Source organism: Amphiura filiformis, unplaced genomic scaffold, assembly GCF_039555335.1.
Source record: "Amphiura filiformis unplaced genomic scaffold, Afil_fr2py scaffold_61, whole genome shotgun sequence".
In the NCBI taxonomy this organism is placed as follows: domain Eukaryota; kingdom Metazoa; phylum Echinodermata; class Ophiuroidea; order Amphilepidida; family Amphiuridae; genus Amphiura; species Amphiura filiformis.
The window spans coordinates 338534-366402 of NW_027305525.1; the positions used below are offsets into that span (position 1 = coordinate 338534).

The 27869-nt window shown below is 37.7% G+C and overlaps 1 long non-coding RNA gene across 1 annotated transcript; it reads right to left on the bottom strand.

The window, feature by feature from the left end:
- Window positions 1-2015: 2015 nt before the first annotated feature.
- On the bottom strand, window positions 2016-12391 carry LOC140144528 (uncharacterized). Its single transcript, XR_011857896.1, has 3 exons — window positions 12327-12391; window positions 7883-8212; window positions 2016-2581 (listed from the first exon to the last, which is right to left on the bottom strand). It is a non-coding gene; the product is annotated as an uncharacterized lncRNA (long non-coding RNA).
- Window positions 12392-27869: the final 15478 nt, after the last annotated feature.

Genomic DNA, 27869 nt, shown 5'->3' on the forward strand with positions numbered 1-27869 from the left:
ATTACAGGATAGGGTACAATTAAGGAAATTTTGAGGGGATTCGGTGCATGACACGATAGCCGACGATCCGACCTTAAAGAAAATGAGCCCAATGACTGCATTTTTGGGTCAGATCCAAAACTGGTCAACCAAAACTCCCATAAGTAAACTTAATTGGATGGTCTTTTTTTTCTTGTGGTTTGTTAGGGTACATATTAAATAGGGCCTACTGAAAAAATATTTTAGTTTCCGGTTACATGGCCAAAAAAATGGGGTCGGTAGGTAGGAAAAAAATTTATACATGATTAGCTACGATTTTCCAAAAATTTTAATTTTAATTTTTTTTTTTTTTTGGGGAAATTAAGTGTATAACATTTTTACTGTCGGCGGCCAAAAATGCGGTCGGTCGGGTAACTGGAAACAAATGTATTTTTTCAGTAGGCCTAGTGATGCACAGATCAGATCGGGATCAAATCTGGCCGATTTGGGGCATATCGGATCTGAATCGGAATCGGTAAAAATTCCTTCATTGTCGATTAACTAAACCGATCATTTATTTGAATGGAAAATAAGAATATTCACCAGAAAGAGTTGATTATTTCAACAACAAATGACAATGACATCAAACATGCAAATCACAAAGCATCCATCAGAGTTAGGTCATGGTTTGCTAAAAATCATCTATCAGAGTTGATTGATTACTGTAAACTGCCCTCAGTGCCTAGATAACAATTACTGAATCAGATTTTTAATAAAGGGCGCAGCTACCTTCTTAGAATCAAGATGGTGTGGGAAGTGTGTTTTAAGAGATCGGAATCGGGATCTGATCGGACAGATCTCATCACCACATGATCGGTGATCGGTGATCGGCTTTTTCAGAACAAAGGTGGATCGTTGCATCACTAACGGAAAATTTTGGAAATCAAATCAAAAAAGTTACACACCCAACTTTTTTTATTTACACACCCAATTCACCAAATCCTGCCTAAGACCATGTATATCATTGAAGATGATCTAGCAGGAAAATCTGGGATATAAACATGATTGTGAGGACATTGGTGGTTTGTATGCATAAATCTCATTGAAGATGATTTAGCTGGAAAATCTGGGACATGATTGTGAGGACATTGGTGGTTTGTGTGCATAGATCTCATTGGAGATGATTTAGCTGGAAAATAGTTTTTCTTCATGCTCAATCAAACAGAAAGTACAATAACAATAGAAAGCACATATATAGGGTACATGCTATGAAGCACTGGTTTGTGTGCATAGATCTCATTGAAGATGATTTAGCTGGAAAATCTGGGATATATATATACATGATTGTGAGGACATTGGTGGTTTGTGCATAGATCTCATTGAAGATGATTTAGCTGGAAAATAGTTTTTCTTCATGCTCAATCAAACAGAAAGTACAATAACAATAGAAAGCATCGACTTGCATGTAAACTTGAACAGCACATAATTATGTAGGGTACATGCTATGAAGCACTGCAAGTTTAGATCTACAAAATCAGATTCTCAAACACTATGCACACACACCACCAATGTCCACACAGTCATATATGAGACAGTTCGCGGCTTAAGGATGTACAAGTCGGACCGACAAATTGCCGGTTTCAAGAAATCCATGTCATCCCATATGCCACATCCTTTGTCATTATTACGATCACCCCTTTCACTTATCTTTTGTGTCCTTGATTTTCTACCGAAATCATCTTCAATGAGATCTATGCACACACACCACCAATGTCCTCACAATCATTGTATATCCTCAATTTTCCACTGAAATCATCTTAAATGAGATCTATGCACACACACTACCAATGTCCTCACAATCATATATATATCATTGAAGATGATCTAGTAGGAAAATCTGGGATATATACATGATTGTGAGGACATTGGTGGTTTGTGTGCATAGATCTCATTGAAGATGATCTAGCAGGAAAATCTGGGATATACATGATTGTGAGGACATTGGTGGTTTGTATGCATAAATCTCATTGAAGATGATTTAGCTGGAAAATCTGGGATATATACATGATTGTGAGGACATTGGTGGTTTGTATGCATAAATCTCATTGAAGATGATTTAGCTGGAAAATCTGGGACATGATTGTGAGGACATTGGTGGTTTGTGTGCATAGATCTCATTGGAGATGATTTAGCTGGAAAATAGTTTTTCTTCATGCTCAATCAAACAGAAAGTACAATAACAATAGAAAGCATCGACTTGCATGTAAACTTGAACAGCACATATAGGGTACATGCTATGAAGCACTGCAAGTTTAGATCTACAAAATCAGATTCTCAAACACTATGCACACACACCACCAATGTCCACAGTCATATGGTATCACACTACCAAAAAAAGCCCCATTGGATTGTGTACAAACGGGCTTCGGAAAATTGTCATTTTCTTCCCAATAAAAGTTTCTCAGTTTCTGGAGACAGGTTTAGCTGCTTAAATTGCCTATTTATCTGTTATTCTGACTAGAAAAAATGCTATGTTGACCGTCATTTTTTTTCGCGACTGGACCTCGAAGACTGTCGGAGCTTTGAGCCCTGATCCCGATGTGCAGATTCCAAGCAGAGTTACCTGAGAGAAAACAGGTGGAAAAGCGTGATAATTTTTTTGTTTAATCTCCCTCTGTCCTTCTTTGATGTTATATTCTGAAAGGAATAGCATCACACATTATAATAAAACCAAATTTGGCCACATTTATGCAAATTTTCTGGTATTTTTTTATGTTGACTTTAGGTGGTCCATAATTCGCCTCATTCAGAAACATGGCAATTAATTGCCAGGCAGGGGTGGACCAGATTTTTTGGTGGTGTGAGTCCTTAAGTATCACATGATTGTTGATTTTGGCTCTAATTATATTCCTTTATGTCTAGAAAACATGTTGTAAACAAACTCTGATGAAATAAAATTGTTTAAACACACCTTGATGCAATAATCAGTGTATAGCTATTCTTGCAGTAGTCTTCATTCAGTGTTGATAAAGATAACCGAGTGGTTATCGAAACGTACACAATATGTGTGCTGGGCGTGATGGTGGTCTATGCTCAAAGCCGATCTGGAGGGTGCTTGTACCCAAACAAAACAACATTCAAAAAGAGGTTTGATGATGGTACTACAAGAAGATGCCGTCTGTGTCCTTCAGGGCAACATGTTGTTGAGCCTTGCTCAAAACAAAGAAATACAAAGTGTGCTTGGTGTCCTTTTGGGACATACCTTGCCGAGTCCAACAAATGCCGTACCTGCCGACACTGTGATAGGTGTGAGGGCAATGGGTTAATGACCATTCGAAATTGTACGGCAACCAGACCAAGTATTTGCGGATGTCTTCCCAACTACCCAAATGCCCAAAGAGAAAATTCCGGCAAGGGAGTAAATGCATATCCCACAGCATGTGCAAAAAGGGACACGGAGTGGTAGAACGAGGTACGCCATACACAGATACAGTATGTGAGCGGTGCCTCAATGGCACATTCAGTAGGAGGAGTAGTTTGAAAGCTTGCTGTCAGCCCCAGCCACTGTGCGTTGGTCCGCCAAATATGCCAGGGACCAACAAAAGAAAAGCAGTGTGTTCACAATATGCAAATGAGAAAGGTCTGGCTAGTTCAACTATAGCACCATCCAATGCAACGTGGAATGAAACCCTCTGGGGAAACACAAAAAAAGTTTAAAGAACATGGCGCTGGATACACCCTCTACTGGTCAGGCAAGCCCAAGGGGGATCGACGCATCTCAGGTGTTGGTTTCATGGTCAGAGACTCCATCGCATCCAGACTTGAAAACCTGCCAACCGGTCACTCTGACCGCATCATGTCCCTGCGTATCCCTCTGCAAAACGAGCAATCTGTTACACTCTTCAGTATATACGCTCCAACTCTACAGGCAGAACCAGCAGACAAAGAAAAGTTCTACTCTGATCTCCGCAGCTTCTTGCAAAGCACTCCAACAGAAGACAAGATCTTTATCCTTGGCGATTTCAATGCCAGAGTAGGTCGAGACTCAGACACCTGGAAAGGAGCACTTGGAAAGCATGGCATCGGAAACTGTAATGACAATGGTCGTTTACTCCTGGAGCTTTGTGCTGAGCAGCAACTTGTCATCACCAATACTATCTTTCAGCAGAAGGACAGCCTAAAAACAACATGGATGCACCCTCGGTCCAAACATTGGCACCTGATAGATTACATAATTACACGCCAAAGTGACCTTAAAGATGTTTTACACACCAGAGTGATGCCCAGTGCAGAATGCCATACTGACCATCGCCTTGTTCGCTGCAAACTGAACCTCCAGTTTAAACCAAAGCCAAGGAAAGGAGGTCCCCCTAAGAGAAAGATCAGTGTTGGTAGCTTACAGTCATCAGAAATAAAAGCTAGCTTTCAGGCAAATATCCAGACTCGCATCAAGGCTCAAGTTACTCCATAGACAGTTCACCAGAAGTGTTCTGGGAGCAGTTGAAAACCACCATCCAGCAGTCGTCTGAAGAAGTCCTGAGTTACACCTCCAAGAAAAATCGTGACTGGTTTGACGAAAACAATGCTGAGATCCAAACTCTCATGGCTAAGAAGAGATCAGCACTTCAGGCCCACCTGGTCCAGCCTCTTTGTCCTGAAAAGAAAGCTGCCTTCAGAACTGCTTGTAGCATTCTCCAGCGCGAGCTTCGTGTGATCCAAAACAAGTGGTGGACAGACCTGGCACAGAAAACTCAGCTTTGTGCTGACACAGGAGACTACGGTGGATTCTATGCAGCCTTGAAGTCAGTTTATGGCCCAACCTATCAAGTTCAGAGCCCATTGCGCAGTACTGATGGAGAGACACTCCTCACGGATAAGGCCTCTATTTTGAACCGATGGTCAGAACACTTCCAATCCCTCTTCAGTGCCAACCGTATAGTACAAGACACTGCACTCAACCGCATTCCTCAGCAGCCGATGAAAACAGAGCTTGATGAGGTTCCTACACTGCAAGAGACCTGTAAAGCAATTGAGCAGATGAAGATTGGAAAGGCAGGAGGAGTTGATGGCATACCCGCAGAGATATGGAAGCACGGAGGACCGACACTACACACCAAACTGCATGAACTCTTCTCTTGCTGTTGGAATCAAGGCAAGCTTCCCCAAGACCTAAGAGATGCACTTATTATCACCTTGTACAAGAACAAAGGGGAAAAGTCTGACTGCTCCAATTATAGGGGATTACCCTGCTCTCCATCGCTGGAAAAGTTCTTGCACGTATTCTCTTGAATAGACTGGTAACCACCATTGCAGAGGAGCACCTCCCAGAAAGCCAATGTGGTTTTAGATCCAACAGAGGAACTACTGACATGGTGTTTGCTCTTCGCCAGCTCCAGGAGAAGTGTCGTGAACAAAACAAAGGACTTTTTGTTACCTTTGTGGATCTGACCAAGGCGTTTGATACTGTGAGCAGGAAAGGACGCTGGCAAATCATGGAACGCCTAGGCTGCCCCCCAAAGTTTCTAAACATGATCATCCAGCTCCATGAAAACCAGCTTGGTCAGGTTAGACTGAATAACGACCTCACAGAGCCCTTCCCCATTACCAATGGGGTGAAGCAGGGCTGTGTTCTTGCGCCAACTCTATTCAGTATCTTCTTCAGCATGATGCTCCATCAGGCCACTGTTGATCTTGATGATGATGACGGTATTTACATTCGTTATCGAACTGATGGTAGCCTGTTTAACCTGAGGCGCCTACAGGCCCGTACCAAGACAATGGATCTGCTAGTTCGGGAGTTGTTGTTTGCTGATGATGCCGCTCTTGTTGCCCACACAGAAAGGTCCATGCAGCGCATCACATCCTGTTTTGCAGAGGCAACAAAACTCTTTGGACTTGAAGTCAGCCTGAAGAAGACTGAAGTGCTTCACCAGCCAGCACCCCACGATGTGTACAAACCTCCCCACATCTTCATCGACAAGACAGAACTAAAATCAGTGCACCAATTCACCTACCTGGGATCTACTATTTCCTCTGATGCCAAGCTGGATAAAGAGATTGACAGCAGATTGGCCAAAGCAAACAGCGCCTTTGGCAGACTGTACAAACGAGTGTGGAACAGCAAGCACCTGAAGCCACCAAACTCAGTGTATACAAAGCTGTGGTTCTGACCACCCTCCTGTACGGCTCTGAGTCATGGGTAACATACCGCAAGCATCTACGAATCCTTGAACGCTTTCATCAGAGATGCCTCCGTCGTATCCTTGGCATCCACTGGAGCGACTTCATTACCAACGTCGAAGTCCTCGAGCAAGCAGACATGCCCAGCACTGAGACCATGTTACTGAAGACACAATTACGATGGGCAGGACATGTGTATAGAATGGAAGACCACCATCTGCCAAAGGTCATCCTGTACGGCGAGCTGACATCTGGGCGACGAAATGTAGGGGCACCTCTAAAAGGTACAAAGACTGCCTTAAGTCATCTCTGAAGGCCTGCAACATGGACCCCATGCACTGGTCTACCTTGGCTGCTGACCGTGTTGTTTGGAGACACACTGTGCAGCAAGCTGTCTCTGACTTTGAAGTTTCAAGAAGAACCCAGTTGGAAGACAAGAGAAAGCGGCAGAAAGAGAGCAGCAACAGGACCCCCACCACTGATCAGACATTTACCTGCAACTACTGCAGTCGGACCTGCCTATCCCGCATCGGCCTATTTAGCCACCAGCGAGCCTGTAGCGGAAAACATGGACAAAAGCCTTAAATCTTCGTTAGCGAAGTCAAGCCAAGAAGAAAAGAAGAATTCTTGCTATCTACTGAAGATAGCATGGTAATTTCTAAGTGTAAGTACCATTGAATGATTGATTACAATGTTATCAACTGGAATGTCACAAGGCAATTCGGGCCTAATAATAATAGCAAGAAATGCAAAATAAAATGTGTTAACCGAACTTCTTAACCCTATCAGGAACTTAAAATGAAGACTGCCGAGTCGTCTTTCAAAGTGTGACGTTACCTTTAATGTGTAGCACAACGGATAACCAGCGTGATTTCACAAAAAAACAAAAATTAAATTTAAACAAATCAGATAATTATCATCTCACTAATATAGGTTTTTATGTTGTACATTAATTTTGTTTGTGAGTGACTTTGGTGAGTGTCAGAGGTTAGGAATTAGGGTTAGGTTATACATTAAGGCTAGAGTTAGGGTTACAAATTAGGGTTAGGGTTAGGGTCTGGAATTAGGGTTAGGGTTAGGCCAAGGGCTAGGTTAGCCTTAGGCTTGGGCTGATTTGCACTGAATTCTCAAAGTTATAGCTGCTCAATAAATGCATAGCCAATAAGGAAACTCACCTTAAATCCACTAATTGAGCAAAACTCGCCTTAAATCTACTAAATGACGAAAACTCGCCTTAAAGCCACTAAGTGAGGGAAACTCACCTTAAATTCATGTATTGGTCTTCAAAAACAAAGAGGGGGGGTTGAAGTGAACACAGTATCAGCACAGGGCTAGGCTATAATAATCATCACAACATCTTGGCCAAAGCTACCTGGTCTTTGAGTTTTGGTGATTTTTAAGCTTACCGTAACCTGTATGTTCACACTGGCAAATTTTAAGCTTACCTCAGAACCAATTGTTTTCCATTCATCAAATCATCCCTGGATAAAATCATGTTGATTATTATGATTGAAATGCAGCATAGATTATAAAAAGTCTCAATAACTCAGCGCTGGCAACAAGGAGCACTTTTTACAGGCAAATGTGTGATTTCGGTGATCACTGTGTGGATAGGCCCTATACCTACGTGTACTAGACCAGCTATTTCCGGATATCGGCAGGCAAATCTCCTTGTTTTTGCTCATTTAAGTAACGAAGAAGCACAAATTATCACTAAAACTTCTGGTTTTACATGTTTACTTACTTTTGGATGTCAATCATGGCTAAAGTTTGTAACCACAGGGCTTGTTTACTCCAAAGTAGGCTCCAAACACATCGCCAAATTAGGTATCACACTACCAAAAAAAGCCCCATTGGATTGTGTACAAAACGGGCTTCGGAAAATTGTCATTTTCTTCCCAATAAAAGTTTCTCAGTTTCTGGAGACAGGTTTAGCTGCTTAAATTGCCTATTTATCTGTTATTCTGACTAGAAAAAATGCTATGTTGACCGTCATTTTTTTCCGCGACTGGACCTCGAAGACTGTCGGAGCTTTGATCCCTGATCCCGATGTGCAGATTCCAAGCAGAGTTACCTGAGAGAAAACAGGTGGAAAAGCGTGATAATTTTTTTGTTTAATCTCCCTCTGTCCTTCTTTGATGTTATATTCTGAAAGGAATAGCATCACACATTATAATAAAACCAAATTTGGCCACATTTATGCAAATTTTCTGGTATTTTTTTATGTTGACTTTAGGTGGTCCACAATTCGCCTCATTCAGAAACATGGCAATTAATTGCCAGGCAGGGGTGGACCAGATTTTTTGGTGGTGTGAGTCCTTAAGAGACAGTTCGCGGCTTAAGGATGTACAAGTCGGACCGACAAATTGCCGGTTTCAAGAAATCCATGTCATCCCATATGCCACATCCATTGTCATTATTATGATCACCCCTTTCACTAATATCTTTTGTCCTTGATTTTCTACCGAAATCATCTTCAACGAGATCTATGCACAGTGCACACGTACACACCACCAATGTCCTCACAATCATTGTATCCTCAATTTTCCACCGAAATCATCTTAAATGAGATCTATGCACACACTACCAATGTCCTCACAATCATATCATTGAAGATGATCTAGCAGGAAAATCTGGGATATATACATGATTGTGAGGACATTGGTGGTTTGTATGCATAAATCTCATTGAAGATGATTTAGCTGGAAAATCTGGGATATATACATGATTGTGAGGACATTGGTGGAAAGCATGTAAACTTGAACAGCACATATGTAGGGTACATGCTATCAGGGATATTCGATACAGGGACTAGCAACAGCTTGTTGATTGTTATTGTTATAAGATTGTCTCTTACGACCTTCGATATCATGCGAGTGGCGGCTCGGTTGCAAAGTGTTTTATTCGAGCAACTCAAAGTTGCCCTTTCAAATTTCGAAAAAGCATCAAAATATTAAATTTCCCCAAAAACGTTAGCCCTAAGTCACACTGTGTACTATACATGATTTTTCAAACAATTTCTTTGTAGTGTTAAGAATAATTAATATATTCAAGAAAATTGTGATAAATTTAGAGAAATGAAAAATGATAGAACAAACTAATTAACATATTTCCCGGAATGTATACACTGTAGGATGTTTGTTCCTATTGATTTCAATAGCAAAATAATTGAAAAAATGATGTTCTTTGATGATTTATATTGGCATTTCTAGAGTCTAGATTCATAGCGAAACATATAGGCTCCATTGGTATCGAGCAAGACACACAGCGAGCAGTGCTGTGATTGTACTGAGATTCGTACCAAGGTCTATTGATCAATGTACTATGCATGCTTACTCAACTGATGATAATTTGTAAACCCGCAACTCGCATAGTACAATGGGCGTTGGACCGTTGCTAGTCCCTGTATCGAATGTCCCTGATGCTATGAAGCACTGCAAGTTTAGATCTACAAAATCAGATTCTCAAACACTATGCACACACACCACCAATGTCCACACAGTCATATATGAGACAGTTCGCAGCTTAAGGATGTACAAGTCGGACCGACATTGCCGGTTTCAAGAAATCCATGTCATCCCATATGCCACATCCATTGTCATTATTATGATCACCCCTTTCACTTATCTTTTGTGTCCTTGATTTTCTACCGAAATCATCTTCAATGAGATCTATGCACACACACCACCAATGTCCTCACAATCATTGTATATCCTCAATTTTCCACCGAAATCATCTTAAATGAGATCTATGCACACACACTACCAATGTCCTCACAATCATATCATTGAAGATGATCTAGCAGGAAAATCTGGGATATATACATGATTGTGAGGACATTGGTGGTTTGTATGCATAAATCTCATTGAAGATGATTTAGCTGGAAAATCTGGGATATATACATGATTGTGAGGACATTGGTGGAAAGCATGTAAACTTGAACAGCACATATGTAGGGTACATGCTATCAGGGATATTCGATACAGGGACTAGCAACAGCTTGTTGATTGTTATTGTTATAAGATTGTCTCTTACGACCTTCGATATCATGCGAGTTGCGGCTCGGTTGCAAAGTGTTTTTATTCGAGCAACTCAAAGTTGCCCTTTCAAATTTCGAAAAAGCATCAAAATATTAAATTTCCCCAAAAACGTTAGCCCTAAGTCACACTGTGTACTATACATGATTTTTCAAACAATTTCTTTGTAGTGTTAAGAATAATTAATATATTCAAGAAAATTGTGATAAATTTAGAGAAATGAAAAATGATAGAACAAACTAATTAACATATTTCCCGGAATGTATACACTGTAGGATGTTTGTTCCTATTGATTTCAATAGCAAAATAATTGAAAAAATGATGTTCTTTGATGATTTATATTGGCATTTCTAGAGTCTAGATTCATAGCGAAACATATAGGCTCCATTGGTATCGAGCAAGACACACAGCGAGCAGTGCTGTGATTGTACTGAGATTCGTACCAAGGTCTATTGATCAATGTACTATGCATGCTTACTCAACTGATGATAATTTGTAAACCCGCAACTCGCATAGTACAATGGGCGTTGGACCGTTGCTAGTCCCTGTATCGAATGTCCCTGATGCTATGAAGCACTGCAAGTTTAGATCTACAAAATCAGATTCTCAAACACTATGCACACACACCACCAATGTCCACACAGTCATATATGAGACAGTTCGCAGCTTAAGGATGTACAAGTCGGACCGACAAATTGCCGGTTTCAAGAAATCCATGTCATCCCATATGCCACATCCATTGTCATTATTACATTTGTATGATCACCCCTTTCACTTATCTTTTGTGTCCTTGATTTTCTACCGAAATCATCTTCAATGAGATCTATGCACACACACCACCAATGTCCTCACAATCATTGTATATCCTCAATTTTCCACCGAAATCATCTTAAATGAGATCTATGCACACACACTACCAATGTCCTCACAATCACATCATTGAAGATGATCTAGCAGGAAAATCTGGGATACATGATTGTGAGGACATTGGTGGTTTGTACATGTGTAATGCATAAATCTCATTGAAGATGATTTAGCTGGAAAATCTGGGATATATACATGATTGTGAGGACATTGGTGGTTTGTGTGCATAGATCTCATTGAAGATGATTTAGCTGGAAAATCTGGGATATATACATGATTGTGAGGACATTGGTGGTCTGTGTGCATAGATCTCATTGAAGATGATTTAGCTGGAAAATAGTACATGGAAATTTTAGATTTAAAGAAAAAAAGAATAATCAAGTGCAAATGGAATGGTGACAGTGTGCCATGTAATAGCATTCCTGTCATTCACATGCCCAACATCAGCCTGGGTTCTGCTACAGCCTACAGTGATCTACCGTATCTAAATTAGTGTTAATGTTAATTTGTTTTCCTTTATTTTATTTCATATTTTAGCCCCGGGCCCACTAATGTACATGTATAATGCTTGTAAGTATACCCGCCTGAAAGAAAACACAGATTTGGGTGTTTGAAAAGCAAAACGCAGATCCGCACTAAGGATCTCAAAACACCCATTTTCAAGGATTGAAGAAGGGGTGTTTTTATAAAGGACGATCCTTGCTTAGGGTATAGTTCTTAATTAAATTACCTAATTATTTTTTTAATTATTCGTCACAAAAGAGTGCTTTCTGAGTGATTTTACAAGCTTTTACACGCCAGATTTTTAAAAAAAATTGGAGCCGACTTCTCTCTCTCTCTCATTGCCTTTTTGCACAAATAAAGTTGGGTAACTTTATTTGTGCAAAATCCTTGATTAAGGTTATTGTTTGACAAAGTTTCAACATCCTATCAAATTGGGGTTTGGCCACGGTTTAGCTGTCAAAACGGGGTAATCTTTCATCTGCCGTATATATGATATATCACGTCCCAACCAAATTGTAAAGTTTTCATGGGAAAAGTCTGGGATATAAAATAGAATATCAGGTGATATTTCAAAATGAGCAAAATTTGGCAAACTTTGCCCTCAAACTAGTCTTACATGTACGCCGTTACACGTTTGATGATAGATATTAAACAATTGGTCATTTATTTTGCTGTTTGCATTTGTTGTGCATCCACTCTGAATTTATGAAATTTAATTTGTTTTTCCTGAAAATAGTGATAGTATTTTAGTTGAGCCTATATATAATGTCAACTTAAACTTACATGTTTTTAAAAGCAATCACAATGATCCAAATCTCTATCTGTTACCCACGATTCTATCTGGAAAAATAATGAAGAAATAAGACAAACATGTGTTAACGACTTAAAAGACAAATAGCAACGATTTGAAAAATCAGAAATCTGAAAAATCACCAAAAATCTGATTTTTGGGATTTTGTAAAGGTCCTAGATATGCTAACAACATACCTAGTCTCTACCACAGCCGATTTGGTTCCGTAACTCCACACAAACCGTCTGTCAATGATGACAATTATAGCCATTTGTAATTGGCTAAAAATATTTCCACGGCGTCATGACGCGATTCTTCACACGAGGCTTATCACTGGCCATCAGCTACTTGCATATGAATATGTATTAATGGCGAACCCGGAAGTAATAATCTCTACAACAAGTTACTTAGGCGTCGGTTCCACTTCCGCGACAACGGAAGCAAAGTGGAACTGAAGAGTTGTAGCAGAGATGGCAAAAGTTCCCGGATATAAGTTCTGAGGTGTGATCGTGCCTCGTATTTATAACAAATCAGAGACGCCGTTTAATGTCATCATTGACAGACGGTTTGTGTGGAGCGATCGGAACCAAACCGGCTGTGGTAGAGACTGACAACATACCCTGCAAGTGATAGGTCTGAAAGAACATAATTTAGGTAAATAAGTGGATAGGCTTTCACGACGGGATTCCATAACTGTATATTTATCCATACAGTGACTGGCAGCACCAGTACTGTAGTACCTACACAATACACATTGACCGGCAGCACCGGTAATGTGATATCCGACGGCGCACTCGTATAAATATACAGTTGATAATTTAGGTACACCATCAATTTTAATCATCACAGGTAATTATTGTACTCGATGGACAATAATTAATTGCACACAAATGAATGGCGCTTCGAAGGTTACAATACAATTTACATGTTGTTTTCTATCTTTTTGGTTATTTTTTTTGCACGAAATATATTCAATGGCAACTGATATGCCTCATTTAACATAATTTATAACAATTGTTTTTTAAGATGTTTGGTAAAATCGTTGCTAGGGCCTTTAAATTTGACTAAAAAAAACCCCTTTTTCTGATCATGCAATTCCTACTATCCCATCCTTTGGAATTCACTAGATATAAGTCTGAAAAACATTTCCGTTATCAATTAAAAGAAACATCTCAAAATATAATTAAAGGCTCTTGCAACGATTCCACCAAACATCTAAAAAAATTATAAATTGTTATAAATTATGATAATTGAGGTATATGTATAGGCCTATGTACAATTCCCACTAAATTTGTTTTAGCCTTGAATGTGAAGCAATTACATGTGGTTGGAATTCTCAAGCAAGCTAACTTTTGTTTGTGAATCCTTTGCTCTGATTGACACGAGCGCCTAGCTGTAATGAGCGACAGAGCTTTGCATCCCTTCAAGAACCTGTCCTGGCTGCGCCGACCTATGCTTAATCTTGATGCATATTCGGTAAATCAGATTATCAGTTGATATGTTATGATTGTTCATACATAGGGCCTACATACAGTATGGTATGTGTCAGGCAATTGAATCCCCGGATAGAATCAGAACCCCATGCACTTTTGTGTTTACGCTGTGCAAGCTCTCAAAATGTAAGCAAATACCTATACACATCTGCTTTCTTGTATTGGTACCCCTCACTCTTGTTACTCCTACACTGGAAAAACTCTGGTGTTAAATATAACACCATGGGTGTTAAATATAACTGGTCCGGAATCAATACAGGTCCAATCCCGCTGGTGTTAGGTTAACGCCGAGTTTGGTGTTAACACAAGCCACACTAAACACTGCTAAGAAGTGTTTTGACACTTTAATATGCTGGTATTAATTTGACACTTATTGAGTGTTCATTTCCTACCAGACACCACTTGGTGTTAATTAGATTTTACACACACCACTGGGTGTTAATTCGACACCACCGATCATTGAAGGCGTAAATTTAACACTGGTCCGGATTCAATACGGGTCCAATCCCTCTGGTGTTAATAATTAACACTGCATGGGTTTGGTGTTAAAAATATTTGGTGTAACATGTTATTTACTTCTGCAGAAGTTGTTGCTGTGGTACGTGTTGTTATTTTCAAACTAGATCACTTTGATCTGCAATGAAACCCATTTGAAATATTAATAAGTGGTGTATAACACCAGAAACATTAACACCAACTAAGTGTTGCATATTTAACACCGGAATTTTTTTAGTATAAGCTGCTGTGAACCACTGATTGGCCCATGTGGTTTTTCTCTTATAGTGCCCAGTTGCCTATATTAGTTGTTGTCATACGACACGCACACTGTGTCTATATCGGTGAATCAAACACGGGCAGGAAACCAATGAATTCACAGAAACTGTCTCAAGTGTTTAAGAATAAAGCACAAGCAATGATCTGTACATTTGAATATAGAGAAAGTTACTTGTGAAGAATTAAAGATATAGTTAAATAAAGAACTTAAAAAAAATATTATTCAAGAGTCAAGACAAAGAGAATGCACCATGTTGTAATAGAATGAAGGTGCACCTGCATGTGCTTGCAACCTTACATACAGATAGCAGTACCAGGCTACCAGCACTCGATCCATTCCATAGCTAGCTTGCTCCAGAGAAATTGCTAAACATGGTTAAAAGCTTTATATTTAAAATTCAAACATATTATATCTCAAGTCAACATTTCCCATAGAAATTGTACATATATGTACATACTCCTCTGCCACCTATCCTCTACCACTTTCATCCAGGTTTATCTTCATTTATTCTCCATTAATTTAACAATTAAAATGTTAATTAAAAATTGTGAAAAATATTTGAAAAGTAGAATTAATTTAATACATAACTTGATACAATTTGCTTACCTTAGCCATTAAAATACACATATATTCCTACAATAATTAAATAAAAAAGAACAAAAAATAAACCAAAAATTACTAGCCAAAATGCCCATTTCGGCAAGGGCTTGTCTATTTCACAGTCCATATTCAACTGAAAATAAATAGAGACAGAAACGACATTTTAATTCTATGACCCGCCAGTTAGGTGAATGAAAACAATCATTTCAATTTATAGGCAGAGTCTATTCACACAACATTAATGCCTTTCAGGCCAGCAGGGCTCGGACCCCACCACAGTATTTAGCTACATGGTAAGTCTTAGTCCCGGGTCTCAGTATTTTAATATCACTGTCCCCCATCCCTTGCTTGCTTCCTCATCACACTTGTTTTGAAAATTATCACAGGATGTTGTGCCAATAGCTGACAATCTTGCCATATTCGATGCATTGCTATCCTTCATGAGACATATGGGAAATAATTAGGCAATGACTTAAAGGGATTTTCCCAAATTGGTTGTGATCATAACATCTTTTTTGCGCTTACAAACCACAAAATAAACTTATGCTGAAAATTCCAGTTGGTTCTGACACTCCTTTTTAATGATATATATGCATTTTTTCTGTATCAGTTCCCATAGGCTACTGTGTTGATTTTTTTGTATCATGATGATACAAAAAAATACAAATTGTTCTACAATGTATTTGAAACATAAAAACACAGAGTAAAGCTGAACATTTTAGAAGTTACTGTATTGGTAAGCTTTGCAGACAATGCAAAAACCCAGGAAGTGTGGGGCAATTTGGATTCCGTACCATTCCAAAATTAGGAATATCACTTTAAGAAGGAATTATGTCAATTATCCAAAAAAATACCGTGTTTACACCAGGCCAAAAGTGGTCATCGATTTCACTTAGGTCGTCATCGATTTTAGTTTTATGATAAGTGTAAACAGGTGCAGGTCGATTTAGGTCGCATTTTAAAAGAAGTCGAATTAAAAAAAAAATATGTTGACTTCTATCAACTTATTTTTTTAAATAATTCGAATTAAGTCGAATTATCATCATCGATTTACCTTTTTTCGGCAATGTAAACGAAAGTCATCATCGATTTCAAGGGTTCATTATACACAAAATCACGCTATAGACTTTACATGCAAAATAGGGGTCAGGTTTTCGGCCATAAGTCGAGTTACCTCTCGTTTTGAATTACAAATTTTATATCATTTTTAAGAAAACACAATTCTACATAACATATCTGAAAATGAATCCACTCTTTTCCGTCTACTTTTTGAGTAAATTAGCGGTATAATAAAGAGGTCCAATATTCGCGTGTTTACATCCGACTGACCTTGTGTGTTCGTCCGCAGATAATCATAGAAATCACCCAAATTTTGGCGGTTTCTTTTCGAATTTGTACAGAACACATTCGAAAGTTCTAGTAAAACACAATTTTCAACACGAGTAATTATTTCTAGGGCTCAACCGATTATCGGATCGGATATCGTATCGGCCCGATATTTTCGATATCGGTTCATATCGGATATCGGTAAATAAAAAATTGAATTAAAAAAAAAAAATTTTTTTTTACATTTTTTTACATTTTTTTTCGGCATTTTTGAGGGTTTTCCATGCATTTATAATATGTGATACACAAAGTGGTTAACTTAAGTTAAAGGTTTGTACATTAAGGATAACAAATGGTAAATTTTTCATAATTTTTTTGGTTTTTTTATTTCAAATTAACTATGAATGATCCTAGAAGCTAAAAATAGGTCTAGGGGTTCTCAAAATGCCGAAAAAAATAGGAAAAAAATGTAAAATTTTTTTTTTTTTTTTTAATTTTTTTAAATTTAAATTTTTTTTTTTTTAAACACCATATCGGATCGGATCGGATATCGGCCGATATTATAAAATCAATGTCGGATATCGGATCGGTAGACAAATGTCATATCGTTTGAGTCCTAATTATTTCTGAAAAGCGAATTCAGTATCGATATGTAGGTGTAAACAGGTACGGATCGAATTATTTTATGCTAATCCGAAGTCGTCGTTGAAAAATACAAATAATTCGATGATGACTTTTCACTAGTCTAAACGCGGTAAAAGAATTGAATATATCGATGTATCGAATATATCGATGTATCGAATATCGCGTTTCGCAATTTAAGGTTTAGCGCCATAATTGGTTGCAAGGCATGGATATGCTATAATGCTAACCAACATTGCTATGTTTATCAGTTCACTTTTGCCTGTTAATGTAGTGTTATTCAAGAAATTAAAGTAATCCACAAAAAAAAAATGCTACTGGTTCTTGACAATTAAAAATAAGGAAGAGTAGCCATACCTTCAATGATGTCCTCACAATCATATCATTGAAGATGATCTAGCAGGAAAATCTGGGATATATACATGTACATGATTGTGAGGACATTGGTGGTTTGTATGCATAAATCTCATTGAAGATGATTTAGCTGGAAAATCTGGGATATATACATGATTGTGAGGACATTGGTGGTTTGTATGCATAAATCTCATTGAAGATGATTTAGCTGGAAAATCTGGGATATATACATGATTGTGAGGACATTGGTGGTCTGTGTGCATAGATCTCATTGAAGATGATTTAGCTGGAAAATCTGGGATATATACATGATTGTGAGGACATTGGTGGTCTGTGTGCATAGATCTCATTGAAGATGATTTAGCTGGAAAATCTGGGATATATACATGATTGTGAGGACATTGGTGGTTTGTGTGCATAGATTAATTGAAGATGGTTTGTGTGCATAGATTAATTGAAGATGATTTAGCTGGAAAATAGTTTTTCTTCATGCTCAATCAAACAGAAAGTACAATAACAATAGAAAGCATTGACTTGCATGTAAACTTGAACAGCACATATGTAGGGTACATGCTATGAAGCACTGCAAGTTTAGATCTACAAAATCAGATTCTCAAACACTATGCACACACACCACCTATGTCCACACAGTCATATATGAGACAGTTCGCGGCTTAAGGATGTACAAGTCGGACCGACAAATTGCCGGTTTCAAGAAATCCATGTCATCACATATGCCACATCCATTGTCATTTTTATGATCACCCCTTTCACTTATCTTATTGTGTCCTTGATTTTCTACCGAAATCATCTTCAATGAGATCTATGCACACACACACACCACCAATGTCCTCACAATCATCGTATATCCTCAATTTTCCACCGAAATCATCTTAAATGAGATCTATGCACACACACTACCAATGTCCTCACAATCATATAATTATTATTATATATCATTGAAGATGATTTTTTTATTTTTTTTATTTTTTTTTTTTTTAAATTTTAATTTTTTTTTTTTTAAACACCATATCGGATCGGATCGGATATCGGCCGATATTATAAAATCAATGTCGGATATCGGATCGGTAGACAAATGTCATATCGGTTGAGTCCTAATTATTTCTGGCGAATTCAGTATCGATATGTAGGTGTAAACAGGTACGGATCGAATTATTTTATGCTAATCCGAAGTCGTCGTTGAAAAATACAAATAATTCGATGATGACTTTTCACTAGTCTAAACGCGGTAAAAGAATTGAATATATCGATGTATCGAATATATCGATGTATCGAATATCGCGTTTCGCAATTTAAGGTTTAGCACCATAATTGGTTGCAAGGCATGGATATGCTATAATGCTAACCAACATTGCTATGTTTATCAGTTCACTTTTGCCTGTTAATGTAGTGTTATTCAAGAAATTAAAGTAATCCACAAAAAAAAAATGCTACTGGTTCTTGACAATTAAAAATAAGGAAGAGTAGCCGTACCTTCAATGATGTCCTCACAATCATATCATTGAAGATGATCTAGCAGGAAAATCTGGGATATATACATGTACATGATTGTGAGGACATTGGTGGTTTGTATGCATAAATCTCATTGAAGATGATTTAGCTGGAAAATCTGGGATATATACATGATTGTGAGGACATTGGTGGTTTGTATGCATAAATCTCATTGAAGATGATTTAGCTGGAAAATCTGGGATATATACATGATTGTGAGGACATTGGTGGTGTGTGTGCATAGATCTCATTGAAGATGATTTAGCTGGAAAATCTGGGATATATACATGATTGTGAGGACATTGGTGGTCTGTGTGCATAGATCTCATTGAAGATGATTTAGCTGGAAAATCTGGGATATATACATGATTGTGAGGACATTGGTGGTTTGTGTGCATAGATTAATTGAAGATGATTTAGCTGGAAAATAGTTTTTCTTCATGCTCAATCAAACAGAAAGTACAATAACAATAGAAAGCATTGACTTGCATGTAAACTTGAACAGCACATATGTAGGGTACATGCTATGAAGCACTGCAAGTTTAGATCTACAAAATCAGATTCTCAAACACTATGCACACACACCACCTATGTCCACACAGTCATATATGAGACAGTTCGCGGCTTAAGGATGTACAAGTCGGACCGACAAATTGCCGGTTTCAAGAAATCCATGTCATCACATATGCCACATCCATTGTCATTTTTATGATCACCCCTTTCACTTATCTTATTGTGTCCTTGATTTTCTACCAAATCATCTTCAATGAGATCTATGCACACACACACACCACCAATGTCCTCACAATCATCGTATACCCACAAATTTCCACCGAAATCATCTTAAATGAGATCTATGCACACACACTACCAATGTCCTCACAATCATATAATTATTATTATATATCATTGAAGATGATTTTTTTTTATTTTTTTTTTTTTATATTTTTTAAATTTTAATTTTTTTTTTTTTAAACACCATATCGGATCGGATCGGATATCGGCCGATATTATAAAATCAATGTCGGATATCGGATCGGTAGACAAATGTCATATCGGTTGAGTCCTAATTATTTCTGAAAAGCGAATTCAGTATCGATATGTAGGTGTAAACAGGTACGGATCGAATTATTTTATGCTAATCCGAAGTCGTCGTTGAAAAATACAAATAATTCGATGATGACTTTTCACTAGTCTAAACGCGGTAAAAGAATTGAATATATCGATGTATCGAATATATCGATGTATCGAATATCGCGTTTCGCAATTTAAGGTTTAGCGCCATAATTGGTTGCAAGGCATGGATATGCTATAATGCTAACCAACATTGCTATGTTTATCAGTTCACTTTTGCCTGTTAATGTAGTGTTATTCAAGAAATTAAAGTAATCCACAAAAAAAAAAATGCTACTGGTTCTTGACAATTAAAAATAAGGAAGAGTAGTCAGACCTTCAATGATGTCCTCACAATCATATCATTGAAGATGATCTAGCAGGAAAATCTGGGATATATACATGTACATGATTGTGAGGACATTGGTGGTTTGTATGCATAAATCTCATTGAAGATGATTTAGCTGGAAAATCTGGGATATATACATGATTGTGAGGACATTGGTGGTTTGTATGCATAAATCTCATTGAAGATGATTTAGCTGGAAAATCTGGGATATATACATGATTGTGAGGACATTGGTGGTGTGTGTGCATAGATCTCATTGAAGATGATTTAGCTGGAAAATCTGGGATATATACATGATTGTGAGGACATTGGTGGTCTGTGTGCATAGATCTCATTGAAGATGATTTAGCTGGAAAATCTGGGATATATACATGATTGTGAGGACATTGGTGGTTTGTGTGCATAGATTAATTGAAGATGATTTAGCTGGAAAATAGTTTTTCTTCATGCTCAATCAAACAGAAAGTACAATAACAATAGAAAGCATTGACTTGCATGTAAACTTGAACAGCACATATGTAGGGTACATGCTATGAAGCACTGCAAGTTTAGATCTACAAAATCAGATTCTCAAACACTATGCACACACACCACCTATGTCCACACAGTCATATATGAGACAGTCCGCGCTTAAGGATGTACAAGTCGGACCGACAAATTGCCGGTTTCAAGAAATCCATGTCATCACATATGCCACATCCATTGTCATTTTTATGATCACCCCTTTCACTTATCTTATTGTGTCCTTGATTTTCTACCGAAATCATCTTCAATGAGATCTATGCACACACACACACCACCAATGTCCTCACAATCATGTAGAGTATATGCTATGAAGCACTGCAAGTTTAGATCTACAAAATCAGAGTCTCAAACACTATGCACACACACCACCAATGTCCACACAGTCATATATGAGACAGTTCGCGGCTTAAGGATGTACAAGTCGGACCGACAAATTGCCGGTTTCAAGAAATATGTCATCCCATATGCCACATCCATTGTCATTATTATGATCACCCCTTTCACTTATCTTTTGTGTCCTTGATTTTCTACCAAAATCATCTTCAATGAGATCTATGCACACACACCACCAATGTCCTCACAATCATTGTATCTCAATTTTCCACCGAAATCATCTTAAATGAGATCTATGCACACACACTACCAATGTCCTCACAATCACATCATTGAAGATGATCTAGCAGGAAAATCTGGGATACATGATTGTGAGGACACTGGTGGTTTGTACATATGTATATGCATAAATCTCATTGAAGATGATTTAGCTGGAAAATCTGGGATATACATGATTGTGAGGACATTGGTGGTCTGTGTGCATAGATCTCATTGAAGATGATTTAGCTGGAAAATAGTTTTTCTTCATGCTCAATCAAACAGAAAGTACAATAACAATAGAAAGCATCGACTTGCATGTAAGTTACTTGAACAGCACATATGTAGAGTACATGCTATGAAGCACTGCAAGTTTAGATCTACAAAATCAGATTCTCAAACACTATGCACACACACCACCAATGTCCACACAGTCATATATCAGACAGTTCGCGGCTTAAGGATGTACAAGTCGGACCAACAAATTGCCGGTTTCAAGAAATCCATGTCATCCCATATGCCACATCCATTGTCATTATTACATTTGTATGATCACCCCTTTCACTTATCTTTTGTGTCCTTGAATTTCTACCGAAATCATCTTCAATGAGATCTATGCACACACACCACCAATGTCCTCACAATCATTGTATATCCTCAATTTTCCACTGAAATCATCTTAAATGAGATCTATGCACACACACTACCAATGTCCTCACAATCATATATATATCATTGAAGATGATCTAGCAGGAAAATCTGGGATATATACATGATTGTGAGGACATTGGTGGTTTGTGTGCATAGATCTCATTGAAGATGATTTAGCTGGAAAATAGTTTTTCTTCATGCTCAATCAAACAGAAAGTACAATAACAATAGAAAGCATCGACTTGCATGTAAACTTGAACAGCACATATGTAGGGTACAAATGTACATGCTATCAGGGATATTCGATACAGGGACTAGCAACAGCTTGTTGATTGTTATTGTTAAGTTTGTCTCTTACGACCTTCGATATCATGCGAGTTGCGGCTCGGTTGCAAAGTGTTTTTATTCGAGCAACTCAAAGTTGCCCTTTCAAATTTCGAAAAAGCATCAAAATATTAAATTTCCCCAAAAACGTTAGCCCTAAGTCACACTGTGTACTATACGTGATTTTTCAAACAATTTCTTTGTAGTGTTAAGAATAATTAATATACATGTATTCGAGAAAATTGTGATAAATTTAGAGAAATGAAAAATGATAGAACAAACTAATTAACATATTTTCCGGAATGTATACACTGTAGGATGTTTGTTCCTATTGATTTCAATAGCGAAATAATTGGAAAAATGATGTTCTTTGATGATTTATATTGGCATTTCTAGAGTCTAGATTCATAGCGAAACATATAGGCTCCATTGGTATCGAGCAAGATACACAGCGAGCAGTGCTGTGATTGTACTGAGATTCGTACCAAGGTCTATTGATCAATGTACTATGCATGCTTACTCAAATGATGATAATTTGTAAACCCGCAACTCGCATAGTACAATGGGCGTTGGACCATTGCTAGTCCCTGTATCGAATGTCCCTGATGCTATGAAGCACTGCAAGTTTAGATCTACAAAATCAGATTCTCAAACACTATGCACACACACCACCAATGTCCACACAGTCATATATATGAGACAGTTCGCAGCTTAAGGCGAGTCAGATGTATTTCAATGGAAATTATCAGGTAAGCTTAAACAAGGCTGCTGCAAATATCGCAAAACAGCATTTTGACGTAACTTTAACATTTATTTGATAGGTAGGGAGTATAAATATATGTATTTTCTTTCCTTGTGGACATTTTGCATGAAAATCAATGGTCAGAATATAATTTTGCGATTGGTAATCAAAACATGTTAAAAACGTAACGAAAAATTGATGCTTTTGCTCGTTTCCAGACGAACTGCTGACAGACAGAGAAACAAAAACTACATATCCATATTGAGTGGAATCTCATTAAAAAAAATTATACCTCTTCCAAAATGATAGCTGTTCTGGATTGCTCAGAATAAGATCCGAAACATAGCCATCTTTAGGATACATCCGACTCGCCTTAAGGATGTACAAGTCGGACCAACAAATTGCCGGTTTCAAGAAATCCATGTCATCCCATATGCCACATCCATTGTCATTATTATGATCACCCCTTTCATTTATCTTTTGTGTCCTTGATTTTCTACCAAAATCATCTTCAATGAGATCTATGCACACACACCACCAATGTCCTCACAATCATTGTATATCCTCAATTTTCCACCGAAATCATCTTAAATGAGATCTATGCACACACACTACCCATGTCCTCACAACCATATATATCATTGAAGATGATCTAGCATGAAAATCTGGGATATATATACATGATTGTGAGGACATTGGTGGTTTGTATGCATAAATCTCATTGAAGATGATTTAGCTGGAAAATCTGGGATATATACATGATTGTGAGGACATTGGTGGTTTGTATGCATAAATCTCATTGAAGATGATTTAGCTGGAAAATCTGGGATACATGATTGTGAGGACATTGGTGGTTTGCGTGCATAGATCTCATTGAAGTTTTTCTTCATGCTCAATCAAACAGAAAGTACAATAACAATAGAAAGCATCGACTTGCATGTACACTTGAACAGCACATATGTAGGGTAGGCCTACATGCTATGAAGCACTGCAAGTTTAGATCTACAAAATCAGATTCTCAAACACTATGCACACACCAATGTCCACAGTCATATATGAGACAGTTCGCGGCTTAAGGATGTACATGTACAAGTCGGACCGACAAATTGCCGGTTTCAAGAAATCCATGTCATCCCATATGCCACATCCATTGTCATTATTACATTTGTATGATCACCCCTTTCACTTATCTTTTGTGTGCAGTAGACAGAGTCTTTTGAATTCAATGCTAAATCGATCCATGATTTACTGGGAACAATCTATAGAAATTCTTTAAAATTATATTGAATCTATAATTATGGATTAGGTTAGTTGTGACAATACTGGCATAACTGATAGAATAAGCGATAAGTCAGGCCGATATGAACATCCTTTTACCGCGTAGTCATAATATATCCTTGATTTTTCCACCAAAATCATCTTCAATGAGATCTATGCACACATGGAAAGCATAAAGTACAGGGATCACAATGACCTAAAATTTAAGTCAATATTCAGGGTGTACAAGAAAATATACATGGTGTAATAATTAAGTTTTTGATGTAAATGGTTTGCCTTTAACAAATTTATTTTTCTTTTCAGGAGCATTTTTTAAACCGAGTACCAAATATTTGAAAAGAGCATAAAAAGTCCCCCCAGAAAAGATATAGTTTGTATAGGGTACGATGCTTGCAAAATGTTCATACAGGGTGGTCAACATTTTCTTCGTTTGTAGGTAATTAATTATTCAAAAAAATTAATTAAAGCTGATTATTAAGCAGTAGGCCTACTTATAGTTAAATGCTACTGAATAAGCTTACAAATAATGATACAAGACAGAAGGAACACTAACTGTCTATTGATTTGACAATATTTACCTTATTTCTGGCACTTCTTGATATGGTATGTTTAATACAGTGGTCTATGGGAAAAGCCGTAATTGGGATTAAGTATGCTTGTTAGCCTAAATGATGTGTTTAAAATATAAAATTACTTGATTATACAATAGCTACATTGATTCCCATTACTTTGTTACCAAATGTTTAGTATATTTTGAAGTTATTACACTGGTAAAAATTGAAACAGAAATGGTGATGCACTATTTTTGAGTTTTCTCATAGACTTTTTGTGGTACCGTGTCCTCGGCTCCGCCACATTTCATGTTCATTAGCATTATTAACCACCAAGAAAGTTTTATAATTAGTATGGAATTGATTTTGGTATCAAATTAAAGAAGAAAAACATGGCTTTCAAATGAGTCTAAAATGAGCTTGGTACATCCTGGTCTTCATATTAAAACCTTAATGAACATATCAAATTTTACAACTTTTTGTAACACCACCACCCTATTTAGGGTCCCAACTTATGACACATGGCCCTATGCACACACACCACCAATGTCCTCACAATCATATATCCTCGATTTTTCCACCAAAATCATCTTCAATATGAGATCTACGCACACACACACCACCAATATCCTCACAATCATTGTATATCCTTGATTTTTCCACCAAAATCATCTTCACTGAGATCTATGCACACGCATACATTGTACCACCAATCACTGTTCGATTTACCCGGGTGCACATATGCACACATGCATGTAACTTTTCTCCTGTGCATGTAACTCCAATGAATCACATGTACAGCGTGCATGTAACTTTTTATCCACAACTTGAACGTAGAAAACTGAACCTTGTACGATGTCGCCATGATTTTTTAAAAACCAGGCCCTTCTACCATATACCTTAATGCACAACCCGGAAGCAAGTCGCGCATGAACCGTACGGTGTTTTGTATTACTTGCACATGCTAATTGAATACAAAAAAATTTGCATTTGTCTCAATGTTTTGCTCACGGAACACTTTCTAAACGAAACACGATACGGGGCTAGTATTACATTGTGCACTGCTCATGGATCACTTTTTAAAATAAACATGATAGCGTAACAATTGCCATTCCCTCATTTCAAATATATAGTTTTGGTTTCTCTTTTGTTCAGAAACCAAAAATCAAGGGATTAAAAAGTAGAGCTGATCTGATCTGCAATCATAACACTATTATGCTGGGAGGACACAGTATAGGGTATATAACCAGAAGTATACAATAGCCTATTGTGCTAACATAATTATTATCATGATTGATATCGAAATCTATCCCATGGACGACAGTTGATGCTCTCTGTCGAAGGTATAGGTGGCATATTACACTCACGAGTTCTAGGCCTAGAAATCATATACATGCGCGTATACTGAAGGATGGGGTGGGGTGGGGAATTTGTTTGTTTGTATGAAACATAAACGATGCATGGAGATGATTTGATTATGAATTAGTTTATTATCCCCGGAAGCACAACCCATACCTCTTTAAGAGGGGCTCCCCTCCTATATAACCACCTCTTTCCTAAATTACCCCTTTCCCCTCCTCCTCCCCTACATTCGATATCTTCATCTCGAGCTCTCCTCCCCTTCTCTTTCACGTCCAATGCTCTCTCTCATATGTTTCTCTCTCTCTCCGCCCATATCCCCTTGCCCTCCAACCCCCCCACACACACACACACACCCCCAATCTTCTCCCCTCTATCTTCTACTTTTTGCAGTAAAAATTGCTTCAGTAAAAGTCATTAGGTTATTAGAGGTCATATAATGGCCTTCCATCGATTCTGGTACATGGGATTAAGGACATGAATCGATTTTGTTTATAGCACCTATACAATTACAGTAGTGGCCCCTTTTGTAATGTCGAATGCAAATATTTCGATGGTCTATATATTTTCACAGTGAAATCAGCTTAGGCTATTTCGGAGTCTCAAGCCAATGCTTTCAAACTAAATCAATGCTTTCAAATGTAGACTGTTTTGTTCGACTTCTCTGCTCGTGAATATTGCACTGCGAAATTTAAACATTTCTTTTGTATACTTAGATCAGGTACCTCAAAAATCCTGTAATTTTATTCGTCACACCACTTATAAGAAACTGAAACCAAAACCGAAACTACCTGTCACAAATGTTTAGTTTTAAACAAAAGGTAGAAACAAAGAGTTCGATATCTTGTGATTCAAGTGGTTAGGCAGGACAATAGGAAACCACGTGACCAAAACCAAAACCAAAACTAAAACTATATATTTGAAATGAGTCATTGGCAAGGCGCTCAATAAATCGCTCCCACATAAAAGCATGCATGAGTGCTTGATCGATCTTGTGTGCCTTTATAATAAGGCAATGTCTGAACATGGAAGTATCATGCCTCCAAAAAAGGTACATGTAAACCGGTGTGAGAGTTTTAAGAGTCCCCCATAATAGAGAGTCCTACCTTCCATAGAGATACACGGAATAAACTGTGACCTTGTATACAAGGTTACGAAACAAATGGTGTGTGCAATACAAAACGTGTACAGTTAGATGGGTGAGGGGACTTTCAGTCATAGGACTTTCTGATTCGTGACACCGGTATCGTCGTTAAATTATAAATACATTTCGTTAAATACGTCATATTTATTATTATACCTTCAACCTTGTTTTTTGTAACAACACCTTTTTTAGGTTATGACTGTGTGA